The 5,495-nt window shown below is 32.8% G+C and overlaps 1 pseudogene; it reads left to right on the forward strand.

Annotated features, from left to right (window-relative positions):
* Positions 1-1,352: 1,352 nt before the first annotated feature.
* LOC127721144 (uncharacterized) lies at positions 1,353-2,110 on the forward strand (annotated as a pseudogene).
* The last annotated feature ends 3,385 nt before the right edge of the window (positions 2,111-5,495 follow it).

The following is a 5,495-nucleotide window of genomic DNA, read 5'->3' on the forward strand; positions in this document are numbered from 1 at the left end:
GTCGGGTTTTTTTCTAGATCTGAGATAAAAGCAACTCTGTTACACTTAAACAATTGATTAATAAGAATTGTTACATGGTGTCTTCTTATGTCGCCTGAATTACAATGTATCCGTGATAATTATCTAATATGTTTATTTGGCATGCCATACTCGATAAAAGTGCGGACGTGGTAGAAAGCACTCTTTACCAAAACGTCAACGGAGATTACATTCCACGGAGGTTACATTTCGATGATTTCATCATTTATAAAGCATAATATGTGTATCTGAAGATAGAAGTTGTACTAAAATTTAATGTTGACACCGATATCGATCTGTTGGATGTAGAATTTATTTTCAAAATTGGTGTTTGTTTAGAATAGACCATTCCACGGAGATTACATGCTTAACAAATCTCTGCAGTTTTCAACTTTTTTTAGTTTTTCAGACTGATATGATTTGGAATAAAGGACCATTGTTATAAACAAAATTATTTATGGTAACCTTATAATCAAATTTAACTCATATCACACTCTATGTTGTGCTGAATATTTTGTCCTGCTTGATCTTTTATCCGTTAACGGAAATTACAGGTTTACGAAGAAAACATTTCGACGGCCGGTACGATCACTCTCGTGGTGCAATATGTACTAAACTTTGTAAAAATTCAAAATATAGATAATAAAGAAATATAAAAATCTCAGAAATAAATATAACAAGCTACGGGTATATAATTCGAAGTCGTTAGTTTTGCTTTATTACGGTGGGACAAATTAACGTCATAAAATAGGCGCTTTAACGGAGAACCAGTGTGTTACGTCATCGATGAAAGGATGGTTTAAATTGATGTATGTCAGTTGTACACTGATGCATCGTGTGCTTATGGATATGGGACAGTCTTGGTTTTATGTGGAATGGAATGACCAATGGTTAAGTCAAAACATATCTGTGAAGGAGTTGTTTCCTATTGTCCTGGCAATTGAAGTTTGGGGAAAACAGATGGCAAATGGATCTATTTGTTTTAATTGTGACAATGAGGCTTTAGTACATGTATTGAATAAGCAATCCAGCACTGAGAAAAATGTAATGTTTTTGATTCGAAGACTGGTTTTGTTATCTTTACAATATAATGTTTTGTTTTCTGCCATTCATTTACACGGCAAGTCAAATATCTTAAGTCACGCACTTTCCCGTTTACAGATTTCCAAGTTCCAGATACTAATGCCAGATGCAGACACAGAGCCTTCACTCATACCTCACCTACCAATCTTACCAGTTTAATTAAAACAGTTGATGGTCTATTAAAATCATCATTGGAAAATTCAACAAGAAAACAGTATAACAAGATATGGATAGATTTTAGACAGTTTTGTATGTCTCATTTAAGTATAACGGACTCTGTAATACCAATATCCATTCACACATTGTCACTATATTTGGCTTCATTATATGAAAAGGGTTATGCTCCCTCTACAATGTCAAAATATAATTCAGCTGTAAGTTATTGGCACAAAATTAATAATGTATCAGATCCAACTGCATCCTTTTTAATTTATAAGTTAATCCAAGGCGCTAAGAAAAAGCGTTGCACTTTTTACGGCAGATTACCTATAGCAATCTCCATATTAGAGAGACTAGTCACAGGATTGAACATTATATGCACAAATCCATTTTACCAAACATCATTTAAAGCAATGTACACTGTTGCATTTCTTGCATTTTTACGGGTCGGTGAAATGACTGAGAGATCTGTGAATACAAACAATCACTGTTTAAAGATGGATAACATTAAAATACAAATAATAGACGACGGAAAACATCTACTAGTATTTGCCCAGTAAAACACTTGCTGGCATATTTGAACCACAGAAGTTCTCCACCTGGCATTGCCAATTTATTTTGTCATTCAAATAGGTTACCAATATCTAGATCACAGTTCATTGACATGCTAAATAGATCGCTGAATTTTATTGGATTGTCTTCTAAATATTATAAAAGTCATTCCTTCAGAATTGGTGCAGCTAGTTGGGCGATACAAAATGGCAAATCAGATAGCTAAATTCGTAGCTTGGGTAGATGGAAGTCAAATGCCTTTCTAAAGTACTTAAGACAAGATATATCTTCAAATTAGACAAGATTGTATACAGTAACCTGTCGTTTGATTATACATTTACAAGTATTTATACTATGAATTTGTTAGGTGACGAGCAGTAGCAGTCACAGTCATTGATGTGCTAGTACAGAATTTTTGTAATGTAATGTTGTCAACGTATATGTGTTCCGCCTAACTGATGTTCCACCAGAAACTTTGTTATAAACAATGTCACAATATCTGTTCCTGTAGGAACAAATATCTATATCATTTATTCCATTAGGAACATATACTGTAATATTTATTCCAGTGAAAATAATATTCCAGAATACTTTTTCCTTTTTGAACTTATATTATGAAGGAACTTCTATTCCTTGACAAAAATATATCTTTTCATGCAGCTGCGGGTGGGGGGAATCGCGACATGCACAATTCTGTGGCAAATTTTTGGTCCCCACCTTCGCTTATCATTATAGTTGTTGTAAAAAAAACATGAAATTAAAGTAGGAATAAAATAGCGCCACAAACGGTGGCACAAATTTTGCCAATAAGATGTTTGGTTTTTTATTCAAAAGAGAAGCGAACATAGCTTGCTGCATAGTTAGGTTAAGTGTTTATAGTTGTTTCTATAGATTGTCAATAGAGGAGCATAACTATGATTAATTTAACAATGATGTTTATTTAGATATAAGAAGATGTGGTATGAGTGCCAATGAGACAACTCTCCATCCAAGTCAAAATTTATAAAAGTAAACCATTATAGGTCAAAGTACGGTCTTCAACTCAGATCCTTGGCTCACACCGAACAGCAAGCTATAAAGGGTCCCAAAGAATTACTAGTTTAAAACCATTCAAACGGGAAAACCAATGGTCTAATCTATATAAAAACGAGAAACGAAAAACACTTATGAACCACATCAACAAAACTACTGAACATCAGATTCCTGACTTAGGACAGGTGCAAATAATTGCAGCGGGTTTAAACGTTTTAATGGTACCAAACCTTCACCCTTATCTGAAACAATAGTGTTACATCACAACATAGAAAGACACACTATAAAATATCTAATGAAATGGCTTAACTCAATCAAAAGACATATTAACACCAGTTAACATACACTGAACAAATAAATTTGATCTACTAGTATGATACAATGTAAACACAAAATAAATAAACTAAGGGAAGAATAATCAAAATAACATGTTATACCGCTGTGAAATGTTAAACAGTTTAAGAAAAACAATATGTTTGAACAAAAATATCAGCCGTTTGCAATTACTTAAAACACAGGTAAATGAAAATAGTTTTGTTGTTAGGTATACCTGTACAGTTCAAATAGAGAAAGGAAATATTTTTACAAAATAAATAATTTGATGTTCATAGTACGAAGAAGTGAAAATTTATAGTAATACCAAACATTTATCAAAGCTGGTATATAGACCAGATATAATCTGAATAAGTAAACATTAAATAACAAAAAAGCATTACAATTAGTATCAACAGATCAAATAAACAAGAAATATACCCTTTAAATTATAGCTTACTGTTCGGTGTGAGCCTAGACTCCGTGTTGAAGACCGTACTTTGAACCTATAATGGTTTAGTTTTATAAATTTTGACTTGGATGGAGAGTTGTCTCATTGGCACTCATGCCACATCTTCTTATATCTAAGAAAGTACGATTTGAGAGTACTCGCAGTAACTGACAGCTAGTTAAAAGCCAAAAACAATTAATAATAAAAAATCATGCATCAGAGACTAAAATCAACTAAATCACATCCCAGGGATTTAGTATTTTAACGTCATGGACAGTTAAAGAAGACATGACTTGTGCAATGCCAAAAATAAATGTATCGACAGGCAGTAGGATACTTAGGAGTTAACCTCTTTATAAATCAAAATGAACGTGGGTATTTGTACGTATTCCAGATGAGTACTCGTGGTAATTCCCCAAACAAATAACTTTTTCGGTTGCACAAGACAGATAAACAGTCGTTGCCTGATCAGATGACAAATAGAATAAGGGATAGGTACATGTATGTCTCATTTCAACCCAAAATTTTGAAGAAAAACCTGATGGCGACTATGGCAACTCGCCATCAGTTGCTTGCGCCATTTCAATAAGGGACGAAAGAGGCGAAGAACCATTAACCGTCATTATTATCAGTTTTTGCTAAAAAAAAAATAGTGTTATAATTAAAGGGGCATTAGCTACGAGTTAAGAAAAAATAAGATATGATTTTTTTTTGTTCAATCATTAATGAGAGCGAAATAGTGAAATAATAATTCACTTTTAGAAGCCAGTTTGGTTCAATTTTGTCAAAATAAGCTAAGAAACATCGCTGATGAATTATTCACTTACGAGTGAATAATTCGACCTCATTGAATCCGTATACATGTGACCTTCAATTTAACATCTTAGGTAGAGATGGATTACGCATGAATTAGGCGTGTTCAGTTATTAAAAGGAAAAGAATGTCAACATTTAAGTGAAACAAGGGTAAACCATTTGACTGTCTGATTCGATCCACAAAAAAGTCATTTTTATACAGGTTAAAATGATGATTAACATATATTTTAAATCTATAATATGAAATCAAACAGACCTAGAAAAATCAAATTGCACGAGTTCGCTTTCTATGTATGTCTATATTAATGTTTATATCGGGTTATATTACCGTCGGCAGTCTTCGGAGGGTCACCTCGATGGTTAATTAGATGGCGTCTAGACTAAAATATACATGAAATGGTGATACATATTATCGAGCCCATGCATTGTAAATTGTGTATTTCAGACATTTCATAATTTGGATATACGTTTTAGTATGTTTTAAATCAAATATGAGAATTTGAGTCAAATCGGTGAACATGAATTTGACAGCTAATGCCCCTTTAAAAACCTAAAAGTAACTGAGCAAATTGTTCGTGTTTTGGTTCGAGCAATTATGGAAGTAAAGCAATAAAAATACTTCCATGGTACAATCAAATAATTCACAAAGGATAATCTTACATCATATGAAAAAGTGAACATTAGTCATGCAATAATAAATCTCCTGGGTGAGCCTGATGCATAGAACAATGTCCTTCCTGTTATGATAAATGTTATCATTAAATAGATTATATAGGGTAAGCGTGAGCGAAGAATTCTCTCAAGTGAAAACTGGATGTACAAAATGCAGTACATTATGTTCCCATAACAATATATTTAACTTTCTTTATTGCATAAAGCTTTCCCTAATGGTTTCTTGACCTTTGCACTCTAATCGTCTGAACGTGTGAGCTTCTGATACTTTTACGTAATAGTTGTCTCATCTTAATCAAATCAATGTTTTATATTGATCTCACCTATTACTTTCAAACGTTTTGTCGATTATGATTGACAGAAAATGCATATTAAAGTGCTGATTCCATTTTATAGCGAGC

This window comes from Mytilus californianus, unplaced genomic scaffold (genome assembly GCF_021869535.1).
Source record: "Mytilus californianus isolate M0D057914Y unplaced genomic scaffold, xbMytCali1.0.p SCAF_12, whole genome shotgun sequence".
NCBI lineage: Eukaryota > Metazoa > Mollusca > Bivalvia > Mytilida > Mytilidae > Mytilus > Mytilus californianus.